General features: G+C 39.7%; 1 protein-coding gene across 13 annotated transcripts in view; it reads left to right on the top strand.

Moving 5' to 3' along the window:
• The window catches only part of TENM2 (teneurin transmembrane protein 2), a 753,140-nt gene that overhangs the window by 42,195 nt on the left and 683,351 nt on the right, over positions 1-27,594 (top strand). For 12 of the 13 annotated variants that reach the window (XM_083430659.1, XM_083430641.1, XM_083430640.1 and 9 more), the window contains one exon: positions 16,369-16,477. The exons of the other annotated variant lie outside the window; for it this stretch is intronic. The gene's annotated coding sequence lies outside the window, so the exon portion shown is untranslated. Of the gene's footprint in view, positions 1-16,368; positions 16,478-27,594 lie in introns of those variants that run through there. 13 annotated transcript variants of the gene reach the window in all.

Raw genomic sequence — 27,594 nt, 5'->3', positions numbered from 1 at the left:
TTCAGACTTCTCTTTTTCTATTTTTATAAGAGTAACTAAACATATGGTCCAGGCAATGTGGGTGAGTGGCCTGTGTAATGTTTTATTAAGCCTTTTTGCGCTGGGTATTTTTGTAAGAGCTTTCCCAACCACAAAAGCTATTATTGTTACTCTTAAACCATTTCTTTAAAAATATAGATTAATATTACATTTGCAACCATGTTATGGTATTGTTCTAGCTGTGCAATGAAGTAAAATGTCAATTTGTTTTCATTGGTCATCACTAAATTCCCCAGAGCAAACAAAATATTCATAACTAGGTCAATCCTGTCTATAGTATGCAATCATATCCATTAAAGATCACAAGTATAGTAATTTCCGAATATTAGCTTTCCTGTTAATACAGTGGTACCTCGGGTTACAGACGCTTCAGGTTACAGATGCTTCAGGTTACAGACTCTGCTAACCCAGAAATAGTACCTCGGGTTGAGAACTTTGCTTCAGGATGAGAACAGAAATCACACGGCAGTGGTATGGAGACAGCGGGAGGCTCCGTTAGCTAAAGTGGTACCTCAGGTTAAGAACAGTTTCAGGTTAAGAACGGACCTCCAGAATGAATTAAGTTCTTAACCTGAGACTGTACACATTTAAGATACATGTTCATGCATATGTGTGCACAGAGCTGTGAGGTCCATGAGCTTGTCTGACCAAACTGGTAGTTAAGTCTATAGTTCAGCCTATAGCTCTCTATCTCAATTCTATTTTCTTGAACTGTTTAGGTAGACAGTAGAAAGGATGGCTGAGGTTGCATTAGACTAAACATCAGTACATTTCCTTAATCTCAGAGTGATGTGTATTCTGATTCACATTCATGTACCAATTTTATTTATTTACTTGCAGACTACAGATGCAAAATAGTTTCCAAGTAGTATACAACATATTAAGGGAAAAGCACGATACAAGCCTATGTGCTATGTGGGTGGTGATCTTCCCAGTCTACGAGGTACAAGGGATAGGAAACCCACTATAAAAGAAACATCTATGGACTCCCTCCTGTTAATGCCAAGGTGTGGATTTTGTAAATGTATGTTTAGGCAGACATACATTAGTTGTATTTCTGTTGGATTGTTAGTAATTGGGGAGCAAATGAAACAATGGCATTGACTCTTCATTCCTTCTTTCTTGTTCATTTTGCAAGTCTGTATGAGAATTCTTTAGTTTAAGGAAATGCCTGCTTCCATGGAAGATATAGCAATTGTCTTCTCATGCTCGATTTTATGTTATAGATTGTTTTGTTTTGTTTTGTTTTGTTTTGTTTTGTTTTGTTTGTGCATGGGATTTCCCTCTCCTATTGTGATTTGTACATTTTAGTAAACATATATATGGACATGCCTGGCTTACAAACCAACAATCAATAATACTATCTGTCATTACTGTTTCAACACCCGCTACTTCTCCAGTGCCAGCTCCCTAATGAATATGTGAAGCCCAAGAGGGTGAGATGGAAGTGCATGGGTATATAAAACTGCAAGTTCCTGTAGGACTTGGACTAACTTGGCATGCGGGAATAAAGGTGGGAAGCCTTTTGTCTTGGCTTCATACTCTCTAAAACTCAGTATTAACATTCTCTTTCATTTATATAGAATTTCTGTTCCAGTTATGTCAGTGGTATTTGTTCCCTTCACACTTTCCTTTTGTAGATTTTTTAAAATGTACTAAGTTCCTTGGCTGAGATAGCACTTAGTAAATACAGAGTGCAGCATTGTCTTAAATTAACATGTGTGGGTGGGATCAAATTGTTTATGGTTAAGTATTTTCTCAAAATGATGCTAGTGCTCGTGTTTAATATTTATTTTTATTCTTTGAGATATTAAGGCGTTTTCTCAAAATGATGCAAGTATTTCTGTTCAATGGTTGCTTTTAAAACTATTTCAATTTATTCTCAGCACATATATTGTTGTTCCAAAATATTATCTGGTAGACTAGAAGAATGCACATTAATGTATAAAAATATGCTTTGCTTTCTCTAAAACTTCTTATAAATGTACCCATAAAATACATTATGTCTTAATGGAGTCTTTCAATAAATTACTGAGGATTATATTTTTTTACAAATTCATATTAATTTTTACTCACCAAAGCTAAGCAGAGATCCATGTGTTTATATAAAAATAAAGTGCATTATAACCAACTAGTATGAAACCATTACCTCTTGCTGGTGAAAAAACAAATTATCATGGCAGAGGGGGTAGCTAACCTTTTTTGGCATCTCACCCCTCCAAAGTTCACATGCCAGCAGTAGGTGTAGCTATTGCAAACGTGTGTGCATACCCACACACCCCTATACTCATCACATATGCACATTCACCACACATAAAACACACATAGGCACACCAGATATGCAAGCATAAAACACTCCCACTCTTACACTCACATACATACCGTATTTTTCCATGTATAAGACTAGGGTTTTTCCCCAAAAAAATGATGTCCAAAATTTGGGGGCATCTTAAACAAGGATAGATCTTCCCCCATTTTCTTAAATCAGAGCCCCCAAAAATACGGGGCGTCTTATTCTTGGGGGCGTCTTATAGACGGAAAAATACAATACATACATACATACATACATACATACAAACAGAGAGTGCTGTTTATGTGCTACACGTGCTATGGTCTAAACCACCGAGGCTCTTGGGGTCGACAATTGGAAGGTCAATGGTTCAAATCCGTGTGATGGGGTGAGCTCCCATTGCTCTGTCCCAGCTTCTGCCAACCTAGCAGTTCAAAAGCACACCAGTGCAAGTAGACAAGTAGGTACTGCTGTGGCAGGAAGGTAAACAGCATTTTCTTGCACTCTGGTTTCCGTCACAGTGTGCCGTTGTGCCAGAAGCAGTTTAGTCATGCTGGTTGCATGATCCAGAAAGCTGTCTGTGGACAAATGCCAGCTCCCTCAGCCTGGAAGCGGAGATGAGCACCACACCCCAAAGTCGCCTTTGACTAGACTTAACCATCCAGGGGCCCTTTACCTTTACCTTTACCTTCTACAATCCAACATACTTTTTTTCTGTCAGCATTACCACTTTGCTGATATATGTTCAATTTGTACCTGTTCTTGCATTATTAAGATGGTAAATAAAAACATTTCTTTTTGCTATATACCACTTATTACTGTTATAAATGTCTTCTGAACAATCCCAATTTCTCAATGCTAATTTTGAGCATTGATTTCTAATTCATGGGCCTGTTCTTTTAGTCTTCAGTTGTTTTCTAATCTCATTAACACAATAAAATAATTAAGCAGGGGTAGACCAATGATAGAGTGCTACAGTATATATTTCCTTCAGGCTTGATGTTTACATATTAAATCTCTGCTCCTAAGAATGCTTACCAGGTAGTAAATCAGCTCTGAGTGTCTTTCTTCTGAGTAAACATGTATGGTATTGGACTGTACCAGTTAGTTTTCAGCACAATTCTTTATTTCAGATTTCTTTATCCCATCATAGATGATTCCTCTCACCTTCATTTCTCTAGGTGAAATATAAAAGTGTCATGTAAAACTGTTCCAGTAACCTCTCTGAAGTCAAAGGGCTCCAATCTAAAACTCTGCAGGGCTTTGATGTGTACATTGCCATCCATTAGCAGCACCTTCCACTTTCATTTCAGCGCTGGGAAATTCCTGCACACTGTGTGTGCGCGCAGATCATTTGCCAAAAGCTCCTTTCTCATGCAGAGCTGTGTGCTTTGGAGAAAAAATATATTACGTCCACTGCAATTCTGTTAACTGCTGAATTGATTTCCCTGTCAAGGAAGGAAAGCAGGTTGCGTGAATATGATATATATTTTTGTACAAGTCTATTTGGGGCACTAGCATCATTGAGTTTTTCTCCTTATGTTTGCTTTATAATGTTATTTTACATCATGTTTGTTCTGAGTGCAGTAAGATAACTGTATGCACATGACTGCTTCCTGTGGAAGGTCCTCAGTCAAGATTACAATGTTAAAGACTTCATTAAAGAGGAGAGAAATCTCACCTGGAAAAACACATTAGGAGCCAACAACACATCTCAGTGTTTGTGGCAAAATCACCTGTTACAGCAACACTCTTAATGTTACTTACACTTATAAGATGTCAATGCATTTACCTGATGTTGGTACATGTCTGGAACAGCGCCCTGTGCTGTGCTGTGCTGTGCTGCGCTGCCCTGCCCTACCGCAGCTCCCCTCCACACTCCATGAGCAACTGTAGTACAGACAACAATGACTACAAGTCCCCTGGAATCTCAGCAGACACGGGATCAATTTCCCCTTGTACATTCTCACACAAACTGTTCACACACAAATACACACCAATTCATGTGAGATTTTGACCAGCTTCAGCCCATCTGAAGCTGATACAGGCTCGTCTCATCTTGAGCCCAAGCAGAGGGATAAACAGTATGTGCCACATTCTTAACTTTATTTCCACTCTATGCTGAGAGAAGACAAACATGCATCTTGCCTCTGTGAGAGCAGAGAAGCAACAGTCTCTCTAACAAAGAAACCGAGAGAACAGTGAAAAATAGGAAACCAGTGTACGTCACTTCCAGTCTCCCATTCCCGTGGGAATCCAACAGTAACTTGGACTGTGGAATGCAAAACAATGTCTTGTGACTGCAGTTGCTGCTCAGTGAGGGAAATAGAAACCAACAGACAGCACCACATAGTCACACATGTACATGGGTATCCCTATGCATGTCTACCCCAATTGGGACCCCTAGTCTAGAACAAGTTACCTTGGGAAGTGAGTGGCAAGACTGTTCCTCTTCTATTCAACCAATGTTCCACCTGTATCTCCACCCTGTTTTGGCTGCTTCTCTGGTGCAGATGTGCTGGCAGAACAAATACGCTGGCATAATATTGCACTATCATTGAGCAGTTCTACCCTATCAATCCTTTAGTTGACATATCTCAAGTACAGGATTTCACCCCATATTGTTGGTTGATATTATTACAATAGTGGTAACAGTAGTAATAGCATTTGAGAGAAGAGCTGTTGTATTTTACTAAATATTATCAGAAAAGGGAGGGGAGATGCATTGCCTACTTATTGCAAAAATAGGTGTGCAAATGCCACCATATTAGTATTCTGCGTATCTGATCTCTTTCCTTCCAGTTGGCACCACTACAAACCAAGGATATGATAAATTAATTTTAAACATTTGTTTCTTCCATGAAAAATCTTGTGATTTATTAGTTCATCTAAAACCCATTAAACATTTTCTCCCTTTGATTAAATAGTTCCATTTTAAAGGTTAATCAATGTCAGTCCAAGTTCTTTTGAAATTTTTAAAATAAAATTTTAAAATACAGGTAACAGTGTTTTGTGTTGGAGCCAAAAACAGTGGCTGTGATTCATGCCCAGTAGACAAAAGTCCTATGCAAGGATTTCCATTTGTGCAGTGGGGCTTTCCCCCCCACACTTGCGCCGACTGAAATTGTTTCTGGGAGGATCAGGAGAACAGCATACAGGGGAAGGAGAGGGGGAAATGTTCTATCTGCAAGCTGCAATGCTTGTTCAGACAGAATGTTTGCAGTAGTGCAACTCAGAATTGCACATAATGAGTTGTGGCATCTTAAAAAGGTAAAGGTACCCCTGCCCGTACGGGCCAGTCTTGACAGACTCTAGGGTTGTGCACCCATCTCACTCAAAAAGGCCAGGGGCCAGCGTTGTCCGCAGACACTTCCGGGTCACGTGGCCAGCGTGACATCGCTGCTCTGGTGAGCCAGAGCCGCACACGGAACGCCGTTTACCTTCCCGCTAGTAAGCGGTCCCTATTTATCTACTTGCCCCCCGGGGGTGCTTTCGAACTGCTAGGTTGGCAGGCACTGGGACCGAACAACAGGAGCGCACCCCGCCGCGGGGATTCGAACCACCCACCTTTCGAACGGCAAGCCCTAGGCACTGAGGCTTTTACCCACAGCGCCACCCGCGTCCCTTTTCTTAAAGGCTTACAAATTTATTGTGGCATACAATTTCTTGGGCCATGGCTAGTTCATCAGATGCATGAAGTGGTCACATATGTAGGTGAGTATATGTACCCTGAATACAAAGAGAAGGTCAAAAATGTCTCCTCCCAGGGTGAAGTCGTCCTCTTTTATTTTTCCCCATATCAGTTTCAGTCTGTTGGTTAGCTTTTCTAGCAAGTGAAGCTGACATAAAAACCTCACATATACACTAAGTATTACCACCCCTCCCCAACCCCTCTCCTCTCCCTACTTCTTCTTCCCCAGCCTTATTCTGTATATAACACTGATGTCTCACTTCAAATGTAAAAGACTCAACAACCTGAAAAAAAAGACAGTGCATGTCTTTTGTAAATCAATAAAATCTTGAATTAAAATTGTTTTAAAAAATAAAGCAATACAAATGTGCAAAAAAAGCCCCCCCCCAAAAAAAATTGATAAATAACACCTGGGTTTATCATTCAGCCAGCTTGTAGTCTTTCCCTAGACCTCAAAACAAAGTCCTGATGATATTTTTAAAGCAGATTAAAAATAATCTGCCTATTGTGACCTTCCTCATATGACCTCCTGTTTTATTGCCTTGGATGGGCCATTTCACATAGTGAAACATTACTATGCTCAGTATGGCATGTACTGTATAAGCTAGCATTGCATCTTTATACTTCAGCTCATGAGTTAGAAATATGTTGAGGGCTCTGCCTCCTTTGAGTAAAAGACCTTTTGAAAATAATGCAATTTAATGATATTTTGATATTTAACCTTGGATAATGATATGCTCAGTGATTCTATAGCAGACAGAGGTAAATCAGATAACAATTTTATTTTAATTTCTTTCAGATTAATTTAATCAGACCTCATAGATAATTATTTGGCTACAATTCCCTTGTTTACCAAGTAATTATCATTTTAAAAATCTGTTTGGGTTAGCATTTAGCTCTTTTTTCATCCAAGGGGATCATAACTGTGATGGAATATCTATCAGCCAGCTCTTACAAGTGAAAGTAATTAAAATAAGTCTTTATTATTCTCTGTAGACAGTGAACTATAATAAAATTGAAATGAGTTGCTTAAAAATAGAGTATAAAAGCAGAAAATACTTCTTCAAAATGGAGAATAAAGTCAAAACCTGCTTAGTTCTGCTTAGTTTTACAAGGTTTTAATTGAATTAAAGGCTTCTGAAATTACACAAATTAGGACTGTGAAGCATGAGTGATTTTAGCTACTATACATAAGTCCTGACACTTGCATTTTAAGCAGTATGACAGAAACATAAAAGTGGACTTCAGCAGTGACTTGTAGACTGTGGGTATTGTAAATGAAAAGAGTTTAAGGAAATAACCTTCTTTAAAGTCATTGTTTATATGAAGGACCCAAGCACACAGCACAGTTGCCCTTTCTGCCTGTTTATGAACTGCTGCAAAGTTCCTACATACAGTGGTACCTCGGGTTACATATGCTTCAGGTTACATACGCTTCAGGTTACAGACTCCGCTAACCCAGAAATATTACCTCAGGTTAAGAACTTTGCTTCATGATGAGAACAGAAATCGGGTTCCGGCGGCGCGGCGGCAGCAGGAGGCCCCATTAGCTAAAGTGGTGCTTCCGTTTAAGAACAGTTTCAGGTTAAGAATGGACCTCCAGAACGAATTAAGTACTTAACCCGAGGTAGCACTGTATTGCCAAAGGGAACAAGAAGTATAAGAGTATTTCTCAGCACATTGAGGCTACATAGGGAGGGGAAAGAGCCACTACCAGCTCCTGTTCAGAATGTTCCCTAAGGACCTAAACCTACCCCGCTATTTTACTGGCAAGGGCAACTAACCTGTTACAAGTACTCATTTTGCACGAGCACATTGAGGAGTGGGCTTCTTATTATGGGAAGTGTGAGAGAGTGCAGCAGCCTATTTTAGCGCTTTTTCCTAAGGATTCAATGTATCAGTTATATTTATTTCCTAGAGCAAAACTTGTAGATTTGCAGCTATGAATAGCTGTTTCAAACATAGCAACAGGTTTATGAACAAGTATTGCTGATTTTAAAATAAGGGGGAAAGAGAACAAGATGTTTTCCATACATCAATGAGGAAAAATAGCACCGCATCCTATGCAATAGCAAGTTGGCAATGATCCTAACAAGCAATGCTACCTGATGGCTTTCAGAGCATAAACTATGCATAAATAATCCATTTCTCTGTCTCTTGAAGTGTGAAACACTGGGTTGGATACAGATTATTAACATAAATCCCACGGAAAGGTCTATTCTGCAATTGATTGAGTCTGGTTCTGACCCAGCACATTCAACTCTACACTAGATACCTTGCATTGTTGTAAACTAGGATCCAAACAACAGTGCAAAACAACTAGTACTGAGTTGGAAGTTATCCAGAGTGAACATTAATCTTGAATGCGGAGACAGCAAAAACAGGCCTGTGAAACTGGAAGCAGTGACTATTTTACAGTACAGCCTATGAAAAACTGTCATCTCATTAGGGATATCACAGACACTATTCAATATGTATGACCCCATTCCAAGCAGTACTCAGATTAAAATGGGAAACTCAGGAAAGAATTGTAGGGAAAATATGGCTTTTCTCTCCTATATCAGCAAATCACATACTGAGTTCTGGGGAAACCAGGTATTTTTGAAGCAGAAGCATCCTTTTTCCATGAGGACGTCTGAAACTCACACACCAAATGAATAGCTTCTGATCATTTCACCTATTCTTCAGCCATATACACTAACACCTGCTATTTCCGTTGCCATTATGAAAAGTGTCTGCAGTAAATTAGTATTTATAGCTGGTGCAGTCAAATGAAGGGGGGAGGGTACATATTTAAAAAACATTGCTTCATTACAAGCTAATGAACCCTGCCTTTAAAAGAGTAGAATAATTCATTCTAATGTCTTAAACTAGTGTACACAGTTTCAGTGATTTTAAGTGTCAGTAGGTAGGCAGGAAAAACTATATGATGCTGCAAAAGGCTGCAAAAATATACTGAAAATAGAGGTAATGGAGGAGAATGTTAGCCTCTATCCTTAAGTCATGCTAAATTTGGATAGATTATCACCTGTATTCTATTAGATTTGAGCAGAAGTAGTTCTAAATTTCAAGAAAAATGTCATGGATCATCCTCCCCCCCCCATAAAGAATTTCCTTTCATGGAATCATAACATCATGCCAATTAGGATGTAATCCTATGTTGTACTCACTTTCCCATTTGAACTCAATGGGGCTTAATCCCCTGTTTTAGCATCAGTTACTTTTTAACACAACTCTTACATTGTAGAATGTAAAATGTTATTTATTTTTTGAAAGAATACATTGGAAATTGGCATATTACTTGGAATGTCAATTCATCGTAAAAATGCCCATATAATGGGCATATTTTGGTCAGCAGCAGGAAGCAGAGAGTAGGAATAAATGGACAGTTTTCTGAATGGAGAGACTTGGGAAGTGAAGTCCTCCAGGGATCGGTCTTGGGACCTGTTTTTTAACTTGTTCATAAATGATCTAGAGTTAGGAGTAAACCACGAGGTGACCAAATTTGTTGATTATACAAAATTGTTCATTAAAACAAAACAAGATTGTGTGAAGGACCTCTCCAAACTGACTGAATGAGTGGTAAAATGGCAAACATAATTCATTGTAAACAAGTGTAAAGTGATGCATGGCAGACCAAAAAAATCTTAATTTCATATACATACTCACAGGGTTTGAACTGGCAGTTACTAACTATGTACAAAACCTTGGGGTCATCGCAAATAGCTCAATGAAGATGTTGACCCAGTGTGCAGCAGCTGTGAAAAAGGCAAATTCCATGCTAGGGATAATTAGGAAAGCGATTTAAAAATAAAATCGTTCATATAATAATGCTGTTATATAAACCAATGGTGTGACTGCATTTAGAATAGCATACAGTTCTGATCACACCTCAAAAGGGTTTTATACAGCTGGGAAAAGGTTCAGGAAAGGGCAACCAAAATGAACAAAGTGAGAAAAGTTTATGTCTTTCAGGACTTTTTAGTTTAGAGGAAATGCGAACAAGAGGTGACATGATAGAAAATTATCAAATAATAATAATTTTATTTTTAAATTTATATTCCACCCATCTGGCTGGTTTTTTTCAGCCACTCTGGGCAGCTTGTGACTTATATAAAAACACAACAAAACATCAAACATTTAAAAAAAAATCCTATACAAGCAACTAACTAATAAATCAATAGAAACCAATAACAATAATAACAACAACAATAACAACAGTAGCAATAATAACAGTTTACACTTATACCCAAATTAAAATACCGCCAACCCAAACTAAACATTTAACCAGAACAAACGTGACAAAAACAAAACAGAGGAACCAAAATTAGAACATTTTAAAACATTTTAGCCAGTTGCCCCAACCCAAGAGTTGTTCCAGCAATGTTCCTCCGGTCTCCCAGGAGCCTCTTTTAGCTGTTCAAGGTGAGGGTCCCACCTCCTAGGCCAGGTGGAAATGGGCCTTGCAGCAGGGAGTGGTCTTCCTTCCAGCAAATTATGCATGCCATGAAGAAACAGAACTCAACACTAGAACTCATGGACATCTAATAAAGTTGAATGTTGGAAAATTCAGGACAGAGAAAATAAAGTACTTTCCCCATGCAGCACTCCTACAGGAGAACGCTATGTTTTACCTCCACTGTCAGAGGCAGTATGCCTCTGAATACCAGTTGCTGGGAATCATAAGATGGCAGAATGCTATTGCACTCATGTCCTGCTTGCAGGCTTCGCACAGACATCTGGGTGGCCACTGTGAAGCCAGGACAGAGGGCTAGGTAGACTTTTGACCTGATTCAGCAGGCTCTTACATTCTTAGCATCTTGCCCTCTGTGGCTGTTGCACTAATCACAATTGCTTAATTGTTTAATGCTGTAAATGAGTGTGTCCGTGTGGAACCATTTACTCACCTGAAGCAAATAACACAAATAAACAGGTTAATTGATTAAGGTAACTATAAGAGATGTGTTAGGGAAGAGATGAATTGCCCACAATGGGAGCAGCTCCAGAGCTGTTTCTGCTATCCCCTACCTGGACCCATTGGGCATGCCTGGGGGAAAAGCATCCAAAGGGAAAAGAGCAGCAGGTCCTGTTAGCTAGGGATGATGGGAGTTGTAGTCCTAAAACATCTGGAGGGCTGAGTTTGCCTATGCCTTGTTTAGTAGAACTCCCTACTTGAAGGGCCAGCCAAAGCCTGAGGCCTCTCTGCCTCAGTAAATGTCCCTGCTCCATTATTGGCTTCTTCCTGCCTAGACACTGTAACACTGAATAGGTAGACAATGGCAGCTGCTGCATGACCAAGTACTCCATGGCCAGCATCCAGTTGCACAGACTGGTGACTGAGGCATCCAGCCAAGCAACAGCTGCCCCAAATCTTGTTCTTCATAAAGTCCTGGGGCAAATTCTCACGAGACTTGAGGGAGATCCTACATAAGCCTCTCCCCATGTGGCCTGGCTACTGTCCGTAGGTGACTATTGCCAAGCATGGTGCTCCAGCTGCTGCCTGGCCATGGAATGCCTGACAGGGCAGCTGCCACCACTGACTTTCTCCAGGCAAGGGAGGCTTGGCTAGCAGTTGCCCTGACTGAAGCTGATTTGGGTATGAAAAAACCCCATTAAAAACCCATTTTACACACACACAAAGAGAAAGAGAGAGAGAGAGAGAGAGAATTTATTTTACAGTAAAACATTTTTTACGAAATACACATAGGAAAATTCTTTACTCCTGAAGCCATGATGGAGGGCTTGACGCTCTGCATTAAAGAGCTCAAGACTGAGAACTGTGAATGGAACAGCTAATCTCTCACCTCCACTTGGAAGCATAATTGTACCTTCCCCATTCCTTGTTGTGGTTACACTTGAAATCTATATTCCGTGCATTACAAATACTGAAGAATAATTGAGGCTGTTGTTTAATGAATATATGTTGCGGTTTTTGCCCTGGTATAACCACATTATTTTTAATTAATTTTGAGCCACCTCATGTGATGAGCTTCTAGGCTTTATGGTAAACATTTTAACATAAAGAATGCCAACAAAATACAAACATTTCAAAATATCACAGCCATTCAACATGAAGACAAAGTATCAACACACACACATACATATATTTGTTTTCTGTGCATATGAGAAGTCTGAACTTTTGGTAATAATGGACCTATTAATGGCATTCAAATAGACAGAGCCACTGATGTTCATGTATTAACTCAGCAACTACAACAAACCAGGAAGAATAATGTTTACTTTTATATAGTTCCAACCCTAATGTTTATTTTGTTGTTGTTAACAAATTGTAGATTTATAGGTCGGCAGATCGAATCCCCGCAGTGGGGTGCGCTCCCGTCGCTCGGTCCCAGCGCCTGCCAACCTAGCAGTTCAAAAGCACCCCCGGGTGCAAGTAGATAAATAGGGACCGCTTACTAGCGGGAAGGTAAACGGCGTTTCCGTGTGCTGCGCTGGCTCGCCAGATGCAGCTTGTCACGCTGGCCACGTGACCCGGAAGTGTCTGCGGACAGCGCTGGCTCCCGGCCTATAGAGTGAGATGAGCGCACAACCCTAGAGTCTGTCAAGACTGGCCCATACGGGCAAGGGTACCTTTACCTTTAAATTCAAGAATTATGCACATTTGTATTTTAAACTTTATAGAATATGTATGTTGTCCTAGGATAATACATCATTGTGAGAGAGACAACTTTAGGCTTATAATTATAGCTGTGTGATGGGACCAACAGATGGATTCAACTTGAAAATAATAACTGTGCCAAAGTAGGAATCTCAAGTGTTTAACTAATGTATTATGGAAGAAATTAAATGTTTTTAAAAAGATTCTACCGAGTATGGATTTCATGAGTGTAATGACAAGAAGTTGAGAAGATAAAGCAATACCACAATATGTGGCGTTACGTTCCACTCACAGTTCTCAGTGCACAGTTTCAAGCCCTGTGGTCATTTTCCACCCCAGCATCAGATATATATATATAGTTAAAAAGAGATATAAGGATATAAAGACCAACTCTTTTGATCATATTTTTGAGAGAAGGTTGTGAACAAGGATGAACGTGTTTGGCCATTGTGCAAGGGCAAAGAGAAGCTGCTGTGTTCTCTCTTGCTGCTTCTCTTCCAGTGCCATTGTCTTCTAACACTGCATGGTCCCACCTAATTAGGTTTCCTGTACTGAGCAAGATGACATTGTAGCCAAGAAAATAAAGCTACATTGCCTACCCATTTGGGTGGGGGAGATAATATCTTTCTGTTACTAAGCAACTAGGCAATGCTTCCTCCTTGGCCCCTCTGCACTGCAACACTTTCATCAACCACATCAAAGTGCAACAAGATTGAGAACAGTGGCAAAAATGTGAAAAAGAGTACATTTGGATTTGAATCACCCAGAGGCAGTTTGTAATCTTATGGAACTTTACTCCCAAAACTTAGATGTGAAAAGAACAGTCCCATTTTAATCATTCTGCCCTCTAGGATTTGGGAATGAAGGGGATATCTTTAGGGTTTAATTGGATTCAGGGTCTGAGCTTACTAGAGCTACATTTTGTATTCATGTTGTATTTGTTAAACTGAACAAAGAAGTCCGCCAATTAACACTTTCCCTTCCTCCAATAATGCTTTTTAAAAATTAGACATATGAATTTATTATTTTAATTAAAAAGAAATTGAGCTTGGAGAACACTCCAACCTGTTAATTGATTTTTTTAAATGATTGCTTAAATTATGTACAACTGAATAGCTCTCTGTTTTCCATTTTAATCTGCAGTGATATTGTTATCTTGTAATACAATACTAACATATGATTATATCTGCCATTAATGCAGTTAACAGTAGATGACAAATTTTATTAGGATATTTTAGGCTTAATTCCCCTCAGCTATGCTGCTATGAATCTGGAGTAACTGCGACAAAGATGATGGTACTGCAGCGGTGTAAAGTGGCTATAATTAAAAAGAATCAAGCCCTCTGTGTGTTGATGTAACAAATTATATTACGGAATATTTACATGCTACCTCCTGCAGTGAGCAGCTGGATTCCGTTTTTATCTTTTCTATTGAATGGAGAGCCACCTTGCCATTTGTAAAGTAGGGATCAGGAAACAGAACAATCTCAACATTGGACTATTTATTTATTTATTTATTTTTCCTCTGTTTGTTAACATGTGCAAGACACTAAAATATCCTCGTACTATGCATACGTACCAACTGTACTAAAGATTCCATATTAGCACCCACAGCATATTGGCTGTATGTGCCTCAATATAAGGAATGCTGGTACAAAGGTGCTAGAAACTGCAGCTGAGACCTCACGATCGCTCGGGAAGGGAAGACTCTGAGCAGGCAAAAGGCAGGGCTACTACTGGACATCATTCTCTCCAGACTGACATTCTTATTTGTACCAATAAGATTGTTCTCTACTGCTGCTAGTGTTCTTTATTCTGGGAAGCTGGACCATTCTTAGCCAATGTGCAGGTGTGAACAAATAGGTAAAAAGGTGAACAAAAATGTTAGGGGGATCTGACCACCTTGACCTACAAAGGTAGTTTGGGTTTGCATTAACAGGTGCAGTGGGTGGCTGCTTTTAAATTCTGCTATGCTTTAAATTTCACCAATTAGATATTTCATGTGTTGAGCCATGCATTAGGAGAACTTCATCACATAGTGAAGCTTATTTTCACTATGTATTAGAAGCCCTTGAGTGAAAATACCCTATAACATATCTTCAAATCTCGTTTTCCAAACCAAAAGCACGCTCAACAAGTAGCTAAGCACTGGAGCAATGGGTGTGGAAAAGCTACTTCTTTACGTTTAACTTCCAGTGAGTAACAATTTACTTGCCATTAAATGGTGGTCTCACTCTCTCACTCTTCTGAGACTAGGCAATTCCTTCCTGGCTTAGATGTACTGCAGTAAAACATAACTTTAAATACATAAAGGAACTGAAGGAATACTTACAGCATGTAGTACTATGTAATGAGTATTAGGTCAAACAGTTGTCTTAATTGTGTAACTACTTACATGTGCATTTTATTCTAGTGTTAGTTTGTACTTCCATCATCCCAATAGCAAAGATTCATTTTCATACATTGCTTACTTTTATTTTCAATCCAATTTGAAATGAAAACACAATTTATGGCATTTCTGAATATCCTTGAGGAGTTGTGTGTAAGAACTGCTCGTTTCTGTGGCTTCATGTAGTTTTTTATTTTTTTCAATGTAGTGCCACTGTGTATTCTGTGCTGTGTATTTAACTGTTTGCTGTTTTAGGAACAATAAGAGATCTAAAATATTATAGTGTCTGTTCCTTTCTAGTGATAGTAAGTTTAATCACTTCACCAGTATTAGTACGTTCTACTGTAAATGCCAACAAAGTCTGTTAATTTCATATAGAAATATGAAGGAAACCAGATCAATATTAAAGGAAAATAGATCAACATTAAGGGGAAATAATTTTATCTGATGGTCTCTTTTTTAAAACAAAAACAAATCACCTGTTAAAGGTATGCTTTCTGTAACTGCTTGCTGCCATCCATGGTAATGTGAACAAGTGAATTTCTTTGTTTGTTTTGTTCTTTGATTTTGGCAAGCAAAATAATTCATTATTGATTCTCAGATAATCTGTTAATCTATGCAAGCACCCAACAGATAACCACTTTTATTTGGAAGTGAGAACCACTGTATTCCAACAAGTAGAAAAAGAAAAAGAAATCCAATCTTTGTATTCTCACTTTCTCACTATGTAGTAATGACACGTCATATGACTTATGACATGTAACTTTTTCCTGGTCTAGAGAGTTTCCATCCCAGCACTGCCTGTTCCTTAGAATCATATCGTAGTCTCTTTCTACTTGTTAGGTCCTGCATTATTTTTCACCTTCATGACACACTCAGCCAGCTACACAGAAAATATTCCCTTGATGTAGCTGTGCACATACCTTCATTCACACACACACACACACACACACACACACACACCCCAAGGTAGCATCATATTCAGTTTAAAGGTAGATGTGCAGCAGATAGGGAGAGAAATTATTAGATGTCATCATACAAGTTTCCTCTTGAGATTTACAGGTACAGTGGTACCTCGGGTTACGGATGCTTCAGGTTACAGACTCCACTAACGCAGAAATAGTACCTCGGGTTAAGAACTTTGCTTCAGGATGAGAACAGAAATCGTGCGGGAGGCCCCATTAGCTAAAGTGGTACCTCAGGTTAAGAACAGTTTCAGGTTAAGAACGGCCCTCCAGAACGAATTAAATTCTTAACCCGAGGTACCACTGTAGATATATACAGATAAGCAGATACCCTACTGTTCTCTGTTTCTTATATACCACCCTTCTCTTTGGCAGCTACGTGTTGCTGTTCATTGGCTAAGAAGTCTGGACTCTTTGTCGCTTTGTACTGGTTGGACAATCTCTGAGAGACCTATTGGGGGGGTGTTGGAAATCCACCATTCTGGTAAGTGGATTGTGTGCTGTTCTGTGTGTAGCTTTAACCTGGTACTGCCTCATATTGCTTCTTCATGAGCTTTTGCAAATTATCTTTCAAGTCATCTACAGAAACTACTTTTAAAAAACCAAAAAAAAACAAAAAAAAAAACGCCACCAACAGCATTTTCTAGTATCTAGCATTTTCCATGGCAGTTCATTTGAACCTGATCAAACTGTTTGGGGGGGGGGGATTTATTTCTTAGCCGTGCCTGCTTGGATTTACATTCTTGAATTTGTTCACCCTCAAAGAATGTCCTTGTATCAGTCTGGAACTTCTTTGCGCAAACTGATGCTGTTGCTATTATTTTGGCTGCTGCCATTAAATAATACTAAAACAGTCAAGTAACTTTATCCAGTCAGTTTGTATATTGATAACATTGTGAATTTCCATTTAAAAATGAAATGTTTGCACTGCAAAAATTAACAACTAGTAGCTAAAATGTTTGAAAGACACTGCATTATTTAATTATATTGTAGTACATATGCTCTGACATTCTATCTAATTACTTACATTAACATTCTGTGTTAGTGTGTCCACTAAACCAACTTGACTGGCTTGGTAACACCTCAAGAAGATAAAGATAGCATAACCTCTGTAGCTGATCATTTTACAAATTCACTGTACATGCTAAAACTCACTTAAAATGTAGAAGATCGTGTAGGTGCATCTTCCATCTGTGCTAATTACTATTTCAGAATACTAATTTTGATCTCTACTTGATAAAAGTACATCCCAGTCAGGACAAATAAGAAATAATAATAATAATATAGTAAATGATTATGCTTTAGAAGTTAGTTATGGATCCAACAACAAAGACTGCAACCTTTGATTGTATTGAACTGTGCTCAGGAATTGGTTTGATATTTAAATGTTGCCTTACTGCTTGAGAGCAACCACAGCACTACTAGGTTCATCATATATGTGAGTTGGAAATTATGTAGAAGGCCCAGCACAGTAATATTTTATTTCAGAGGAGGAACTTTCTTTAAAATGAGGGAATTAGATAAAACAATTAGATAAAACAAAACTGAAGGCAACTCACTCTGTGATGACAGTCTGAACCACTGGATGGTGGTAGAGGCTTGGAGGCTGAGCCAGTACTTGGAAGCTGGCCCGTACAAGAGTCCAATCTACCTCAGAGCCCAAATGGGTCTTCTCAAAGGACCAAAGGGAGAGATGCTGCCATGACCTGCCAGGGGGCTCCACTCTCCCCTTTCTCCCTAGCACTGAGAAAGGCTTTCTTTCTTTCTTTCTTTCTTTCTTTCTTTCTTTCTTTCTTTCTTTCATTCAGGAGAGAGAGAGAAGGGGAAATAGGGGGAGGAGAGTTCTCAATGTTCATTTGGCAAGAAGTTGTGGGTGGGAAAGAGGATGGTCTGGGGTGGGAATATATGTATCACTGTCTTTTGTGGGGAAGTTGTGGGTGGAAGAGAGGGTAGTATTGGGATGGAGATATTGTGACCTATTTGTTGGTTTAGAAGTTGGGAAAGGTTGTGCTGCTGAGGGGAAACTTAGATTGACAAGGGTAGGATGTTATCATGGAGAAGGAAACTGGGTAGGGAAACTGAATACCATATGATGTTACCATGGTTAATAAGCATTGTAAAAAAATAAAAATCAAGACGTCTCCTTTAAAAAATTGATGTTCTTGCCCAAATGAAGAAAATATGAATCTTAGTATTTGCACTGAACAATGAAGCATTTGGGACTGAGTGCTTTTTGCCTCTTGTTTGTTTTGTATTTTATTCTGTTATGTCTTGTGAGTTGCCCAGAGAACAGGTGTTATTCAGTGGCCTATGTGTATACAGTGGATGAGTGAGTAACTAAGAAAATAAATAAATGTCATGAGGTAGAAAATTGAACCTAAATTGTAGATCATGCTTGTGAATATTTATGAAAGCTTGTTTTCCTTTATTTGTGTACCATTTGCCCAGATCTTACGAGATTTCCTGGAGCTGATCATAACATGTGTTACAGTAAAACAAGCAACATTCTGAACACTGAGTTGCTGGTCCAAGGGCAAAGGGTGGGGTAACTGGAGACACTCCTTCTATGATATTACTGACAGACAAACCACAAGAGGTAAACAAAAATAAGCCTTGGTTACAGTTTGTGGTTTGCCCAGTGGCGGAGGAAGGGGGTGTGTGGGTCGCCTCAGTGTCATCACTGGGGGGGAGGGGTGTGACAAAATGATTTTTTTTTTTAAATGGGCTCATGAAACTTTTCAGGAGTGACGTGGTGTCATAGGTGCCTGCAGGTTCCACACTGCTTGAAACGGCAGCATGGAACTTGCGTCTGCCTACTGCCTCTCCCACAGCCGCCATACAACTGAGGGGGAGGCAGCAGAGAGGCTCCACATGGTGGAGGGGCTCTCCCCCGGGTGCAGGACACACACACCCCGCACCAGGCACCCGAGTGGCTAGCTACGCCGCTGGGTTTGCCTGAAGCACAGCTTCAGACATAAATCTACAACAAACCATGGCTTAGGCCCAGGTAACAAGGCAGCAGCAGGACTGGGGGAGGAACACTGTAGCCATGATGTTTGCTCCACAAACCTGCCTATTTGTCTATTTTTGCTAAAGCATGGTTTTGCTTAGTATTATGTGTGAACATAGTGAGTGTTAGTGCAGTTAAACAAACACTTTTGAGAGGCAGAGAGAGTTGTGCACCCCTATGGCTTTCATGAATCATGAATTGTATGTATAACTAAAGGATTGTGCCGAATATGCTGGATGGAGGGCATGTTCCATGTGCACAAGCAGAAGTGAGAGATTGCTAGCTGGACATAATAATCAGGAACACTGATTTGAGGAGCAGCAGGAGCCAATGCTGCTGGTGGGGTTTACATAAGAAAGCTTTTCATGAAGTCACCCCCTCTCTCTCCTGTGAAAGCAACATAAAACAGCCAAGTCTGTCAAGTAAGGAGACTGTCTCAGAAACCACTAGCTGGAGCTTCAGAAGGTGTGATGAAATAGGCAGCCATCTCTCCCAACCCCTGGTTGAAGACAGTGTCGCTGCTAAGTAAAAGAATAGTTAGACCAGGGGAAAAGGAGACTGTCTTGCCTTGAACTGGACTTGGAAGAATCTCAGAGGCTTGAATTGCTGAATTCTTGAAACATAATAGGGAACATGATATTGAAAGTGCATTTTACCCCCCCCCCCCCAAAAAAAGAAGCTGCCTGGGAACAGTAGTTTGTTAAGATTGCTGGGAATTGTAGCTCTGTGGTGTCCAAATGATAGATCCCAGGATTCTTTGGGCAAATTTTGCTTTAAATGTGCTTTAAATTTATGGCGTGTACACAGCCTTAATTCTGCAAGCTTTTCTTTATTATGCTCAGCCTAGGGGTTGGACTAGATGGTCCTTGGGGTCCCTGCCAACTCTACAATTCCACAATATGTGGAAATAAACCCAAGGGATGAGTTGGCACTCCTGAAATTTCTCATCGCTCAGAGATTAAAGTGCATGTAGCAATACCTAGCATTATAAACATTATTGAAACGATGGTAGCTCAGTAAAATAATTCCCATTATTATTTTTAATATTTAATGTGTTAGATCCAGATTTGCAGAGTTCTATTGACACTGAAGGAAGGGACTGCAGAGGCAATTTTCACTGGTTCTTCCTGTAATCCCCTGTACACCTCTTGGAAATGTTGGGGGAAGTAGTGTAGGGGAAAGGAGAGAGTGGGAAAAATTACTTCCCCTCTTCCTTCCAGTGAGAAGCTACCGCTGGATTCCAATCCAGTGAATGGAAGGAGGCCTCGAGTTCATTGGTGGAATAAGACTATATTCAACCCTTTATAATTTGTATGTTATTTACTTACATAGGCTTTTGCTAGATTGCAAGTAAACTATAGCTAATAATAGTATACAAATAAACGTATCCATACTATTTTTGTGTTAAGTGAGACAAAACTATGAACCTCTTCTTATGACCTGTGTATATGTCTGTGTCATCAAAGGTAAAATTACTGGCAAGCCTGTGCACAGTGGCCACAAATTTTGCTGAGTTGGTCATTTGCATCTGCTGGCATAATCAGTATTCACATTTGTAAGAAGACATCTCAGCTTCCTGTTCTGTGAAGTTTCCTAGTTCAGCAGATCAAGTGGCATTGTCACACTGGCACTGATAATCCCTTTACCAAGTTGGACATTTTGTTTAAAAGAGATTGAAAAGTTCTGCCCAATAGCTCAGAAGCTATTGAAAGCTAAGAAAAAATGTTTTTGAGCTACTTTTAATTAAATTTGCTGAAATCTAGACTTCTGACATTGGTTGCCATCTGCAGGGCCGTCTGCAGGCACTAGGGGCATGGGGCACCAGGCTGAGAGTCTCGGGCCCAAAAGTTGAGTCCAGAGAGGAGCCCGCCTTCTGGTCAGAGCGCTGCAATGGGCTCTTCTGCTGCAGGCGGCTCTGTGCCGCACGTTCAGGGGTGACCAAGCCAGCAAGATGCTGAGGCTGCCAGCCAGCTCCACCCTCCTGCGAGCCTGGCATTGGGCAACCCGGTGGGGGCGCCAGGAGGATCCTTGCACCCTGGCACTGCATATGCTTAAGACCATACGTCCGGATATTCCCAGGCATTTCAGCAATTTTTGCCCAGATGCTGTTTACGAAGGCTGAATACCAGCTATGTCTCAGAAATTCCGGAGATATGGCAACCCTAATTTAATGTAAGTGCAAAATGATGCACATTTTGATACCTAGACGTTTTCCTTGTCAGTCACTCACAGCCACTTCAGACTCCTCACCTTAATGTGAAGTGGAAGTTTGTTTCCCTGTGTGACTTTGGGGGAAGAGAACTCCATATGATAATGAAACGTGGTTGTCCTCTTCTAACTTGAATGTATTCTCAGTGCTGTGGCTAATGCACTTACACATTTTAGCTGTAGTGCCCTAGGCTGTAAATAAATATTGTAGACGACAGGATTATTGAAAAAAAGCTGTAATAGACAGTTTATGTATAAAATAAATAGTTAACCCAAAATCAAATAATTTTTCTTAGCTTAGAATATGGAATATGGTTTACCTGTTTTCCACTCTGTCTCCTTAGTAACAGATGCATCAGTTTATGTTCTCTTAGTCATTAAATCCAAAGTATGTAGCTGCTTCAAAATAATAATAACAGTTTCTCTGAATTGGCTAACTACTAATTGTTTACTAAGAAATCTTACAGTGATAATGAGGCCAGAAAACATGGCCATAAGTACTGTTGGTAATGCATATGCCTCTCGTTACCCTGTACTGGTTAGCAAACATTTCTAGTCTCATCAATGAATTATTGTGCATTTAACTATATGACACAAATGGAACAGTAATCATTACTGTTTCTGATTTATTTCAGACATTTGTTTGGATTTCATAGATTGCTTGGTAACTAATGATACTTTATCCACCCTACAGCTGTAACATAATCAACTCTGAAGACAGATAAATATAAAGAGGCTTAAACCCCGTACAGTTCTTTCACTCAAGAGTCTTTTGACATCTTAAAGAATAACAAATTTTACTAATGCATAAACTTTGAAGGACTAAGACTTTGTGTTACTTTGGGTTTTTTTGCTGCAGACTAACATGGCTACTCCTCTAGAATTTCCTATATCACTTGGTTTACTACTTTTCCATTTAAATGCTTCACCAATAAAAAAGAATCTGGAAAATAACTGCTTACCTGGGGCTCAGGGTGGATGATGTTTGCCACATGGCTTGGGCACGGTAGGTCCATGGAGGTCGCCATCTTCAAACATGGCAGGGGAGGGGAAGGTTACCTGGCGCCACCCACATCCAGCCTCAGTGGTCTCTCTGGTATGCCAATCAGAGGCAGGGGCTTGGACGCCTATTTAAGCCTCCCCCTTGGCTCTTTATTGCCGGATTATCCATTGAACCACCCAGTCTGTTAGGAACATACACAATAGTGGAAGAGGTGTGTGGTGTGGACCTTGCTATGGTTTACTTAATCTCCATATTCAGGGCCAGGGAGGAATTTTCTCCTGCAAGTAAGTTGGCTTTCAGGTTTTCGCCTACCTCATAGCAACCATCATAACTGGAGGATGAGGCATTGGGCTTATCCTGGACCCCATTGGAGGGAGGGGTCCAAAAGAGGTGACTCTGTCCAGGAGTCCACAGAGGGACGGATGGGGCAACACACCTTGCCCATTGGCAGCCTGTAAGGGGTCACAGCACCCAATCCATATTAGTGGTGACTCCTCAACCTATCAGGTAGCAGGCAGGCTGCCTGATGCTGGATACATGCCCAGTGCCTTAGCCAAATCTACTATTTCCTGTAATCAATAAGGTTGTGGCCTAATTCAACTCAATACCAGTCTCCTGTGTACATTCTTGTGGCCCTCCCTGCATGTGCTGTGGCCATTATGTGCCTATGCCAGCAAACTTACTTAGCAGTGACTGCTGGGCATACACAGCTATATATCCTTGGCTGCCTTACAGATTGACCTCTGCCAGCTCTGACTACCTTTTTGGGATGCGGAGCCTGAATCCAAGATTCCACAGCTCTTCAGCTGGAAATGGTCATGTAGTCCAGGTGCCAAACACAAAGGGGCAAAGCATCCGTTTGTGCTTTCACAAGAGATGGGTAAAGGCTTTGTTAAGTTTGAGGTTGGGCAAGGGGTGGAACCTGTGGGTGCCTCATATAGAGTTGCTTCGACTGCAAAGGGCTTCCTTCAGGACACGGGGCTCTGAATCTGCACTTCTTAGTTGGATTCACTTCTTAGAATGAAGTGGACACTCTGCTTAGATCATGAAGGGCCCACCACCACCTTTATCTCTACCCCTTCTGCTGCTCAAGGTAACATTTTGGCCCTTGATGGGTAAGTGACAGGTAGTACTATGCTGTACATGTGCTTACAGGTACCATGAACAAAACATTTAACTCAATGTTAGTGATACTGCCTATCACCATAACTGGAAGAAGAGAAGGGCAGATTTGTGATTCATGATGATCCAAGGAGAAGGAACATTCATTCCTCTTGCTTTTGCAATCTTGTGAAATCTCGTCAATTTTTTTCAAGTTCTCACAAAGAATGATGGCAAGAAGCAAGTGGAAATTGAAGTGAGCCAAGGGGAGTTCAGCTATCGCTAACTGAAATTAGAAATGCATTAAGGTAGTGCAGTGTGATGATACCTTTCAAAGTTGTAATCTGATGGGGGGTTTTGTTCTCTTAGATTGTATTCATATGTTATTTCTTGTTTTGGTTTGTTATATAATCAGGTGGGATTTTTTAAAAACCCTGGTAAATTATTTATATGTAGAGTAAATTTCTGGATTATTCATTTCTTTTTGGAAAGGAAATGCCTTTACATGAAAAATTATCCCTCGCTTGCAATGGTTTGTTCAAAATGTTTATTGGAATGACCCCAAATTGCTATTTTTTGTAGAGCCTTTTAAGCAAAGTTGAAAAATCTCAAAAGGAGACAAGGTGAAAAATCTCAAAAGGAGGCAAGGAGTTGAGCTATAAATTAAAAGGAAATGCTAGTCGTATACCATAGAACAACCACTTCTTCCATCACATTTATGTGTGTTGAGGCTTGGCAAAATGACTGAGCTTCAAGACCGGCACATGATTGTTGACATGATCTTGCTAGCTTACATCTGAAATCATGATGGCCTCAGATATTATCACTATTCAATTTCTCAGATAAGACTCAACTGCATGGGTTGCAAAGTATTTGTGTGCAACATATTTTTTATCACTTATAAAACTATCAAGGAAGCATATAACATAGAGATACACATTTAAGATTATTCTTTGTGTGTTTCTAAATGATATTTGAGCAGTGTAGAGCAATCAAGCAATATTTTTGTTAACTACTTTTCTCTTTATTTTTCTATTTTGTAAATAAAAAAAGAATGTGAAAGTTTTTTATCCATATGAATAAATCTAAACCTTCTTTCTTAAATAATTGTAGGGAATGTTTCCAGAGAGTGCAAGATAGCAAATGGTCCATATACCAACATTTTTTATGGACTTGGATTCTCTTTTGTATTTAGTGCTTTTTTAGGAAGTTCACACACTCAGAAATGTAATTAACCTTAAATGTTTCAATACGTTTTTTTGCTGGTTGTGTACGCTGCATGTTGTAGTGAACTGGGATTGTTGGGTGTGAATACTAGAATTTAGAATACTAGAATTTACCCTCCACAGTCCTTTGATTCCCTATTTCACTGCAGGCACATTCTTGAGAACATTACCCGTTGATGGCTTATCCTAGCCTTTGAAAATTCATTGGGGGAAAGCTGAGAGTATCTGTCCAGTGTACCTGCTTTTCAAAATAAAAGTAGAGGAAAATAAATCACAACCACTGTATTCAAATCACATTATATCCATAAAGTGCTTAAAGTTAATTTTCTCCAAACATATCATAAGTCTGCGTTCTGTCTGCTACCCTGTATCTATATAGCAGTCTAACAAAATTATAATGAAACATTTCTTCCACATAACTTACTGTTTTATAGCATTGAGTGTATTCACCAGACGAGAAAAGAATGTGAAAAACAAACCTTTTTCATCCAACAAAGGAAATAGGATGTTTGACAACATGCATTTGTCTACAAAATGCAATGCAATATCTGATGAAATATGCTTTGTCAATAAAATAAATTGCCAAAGAAAATGTAATCCTTTCTGAAAATGCATTTAGCTTTTAGACTGATATAAGCTCCCTGTTCAAAGTGCATTTTGTTCTTAGAATTATTTTGGATTTCCTGTCTGTCAAAATCTACAGATAAATACTTTGCTGTATATTCTGTCACAGGGTGCATATAAACCATTTAAAAATTAATTATGTAATTGAAAGTGTGAATTCAGTTAATCCGTTCAATTCAATTGACAACACCACAATTTTAATTAAAGGTGAAATAAAAACCAAGGGCTTGGATCCAGTCTTTGCTGCCACTGGCAAGTAGCTCTAAGGCACTATACCTTTGTTAGTAAATAGAGACACACCCTAAAAGGACAATTTGGGGAGCCTGTGTACTGCTGTCAGTAGTTCACGTGGCATCACACAAGCCTATATCTCTACATTTCAATACCAGACAGACAGATGGCTATCATCCATTCCAGAAATTATTTCTTTCTGAAATCCAGTATTTTTTCCATGTTTATGAGTACAAATCAACCTAATGGTCCACACTGTACTGATGGAAGTATACTAGGTTCAGCAAACTTTTTCAGCAGGGGGCCGGTCCACTGTCCCTCAGACCTTGTGGGGGGCTGGACTATATTGGGGGGGTGAACAAATTCCTGTGCCCCACAAATAACCCAGAGATGCATTTTGAATAAAAGGACACATTCTACTCATGTAAAAACACGCTGATTCCCGGACCGTCTGCGAGCCCGATTTAGAAGCTGATTGGGCCGGATCCGGCCCCCGGGCCTTAGTTTGCCTACCCATGGACTAGTGCCTTGAAATATACCAATCTGTTAATTTCATCCTCTTTCTCCAAAGAGTACTGGTCCAACCTGGTAATCAGCTAAATCTGGAGCAATGACTTCTAAGAGATTAATGGCTGCTTAATAGTTAGCTAATTATATATTGTCATAGTATTTCATGTCTTGGTAATATTCATTATTAATTGAAGCAGAAGAAGTCTCATGGGGCTTCCCTCCAGTGAGAGGGAGAGGCAGGAAAACTCATGCCACTTCAATAGCCAATAGATCAATCCCTTTATAGAGGAGGCACCACTCTCAAGAAGCACCATCCTCCTTGCCACACACAGTGAACAGTACAGAATTAGTGAGTTGCCTTTAGGATTGGGAGGGCACCTTTGATTGACCTGCTGTTGTCTTTGTTTTTGCCTGGTCAACACTGTTCAGATTGGGGTGCAGGTGGATAATTGACTTCTAGTTGATTTTAGCTTGCTGCTACAACTTGACATTTAGAGTGGGCAGGGAACTAAAGTAAGCAGTGGAGACACACTTGGGTTAACAACCTCACATTGCTGTCCTGCTTGAGGGGTTATTTTGTCTGAAGTTCTTAGGACCTGAAGGAACCACCCTGCTGAGGGTGGGGAAACAGACTTCCTTACTCTTCTTCAGGTGATTTGACTATGAGATCAGGAGATTGCATTTGACCCATAGTTGCCCAAGACGACAGATAAAAATATTGAGATGTTCTTTATTCCAAGCCTGATGTTATTTGTTGCTCATTACTACATAGCTTTAAGCACTTGTTAATAAAGTTGTGAAGTTACACCGTATACTTGCCTTACAGGTCTGTGTTCTAAGGTTGTGCAGGCAGCATGTAGCTGTGGAGATATGTTATTTTTAAATATGTAGTCCTACAGTGGTTCCAATATCTTTGTAAATAACTAATAATAATACATGATAAAAAAACCAGTTTAGTCAGCACTTGATCAAGCTGTGGAGATTTTCCAATAGGTACCGTATTTTTCGCTCTATAAGACGCACCAGACCACAAGACGCACCTAGTTTTTGGAGGAGGAAAACTAGGGGGGGAAATTCTGAATCTCAGAAGCCGGAACAGCAAGAGGGATCGCTGTGCAGTAAAAGCAGCAAGCCCTCTTGCTGTTCTGGCTTCTGGGATAGCTGTGCAGCCTGCATTCGCTCCATAAGACGCACACAAATTTCCCTTTACTTTTTAGGAGGGGAAAAGTGAGTCTTATAGAGCAAAAAATACGGTACTTATTGCTGCCGTAATCTTGGATATCAATCCAGAATACCTTTCCACAACATTCCATATGTAGTTTGCAGTCTCTGTTGTATACTTCATCTGCTAACATATATAATAAGGGGAAAGCATGTGCAACACAACAGTAAATCATTTGGGCTTTGGCTGGATATAGCAGCTACCCAGTTGTTTTATATTTACAATAGTATTTTTACAGTACTTCACTATTTTTCTGGTAAGCAATATAAAGAGATTATATCAATGTAGGGAAAATACATCTTTAGTGAAACGGCCCTCAGGCTCTGAAGTAAGGCTGCCTAATTTTTTTTCATGCCTTTTTAATGCATGTCACACTCTTTTTCAGGATTTGTTACAGGTAGTTAGCCATGTTGGTCTGCCATAGTCGAAACAAACAAACAAAAAAAATCCTTCCAGTAGCACTTTA

This window comes from Podarcis tiliguerta (genome assembly GCF_965153285.1).
Source record: "Podarcis tiliguerta genome assembly, chromosome: 2".
NCBI lineage: Eukaryota > Metazoa > Chordata > Lepidosauria > Squamata > Lacertidae > Podarcis > Podarcis tiliguerta.
This window is presented reverse-complemented; position numbering and strand designations above follow the sequence as displayed.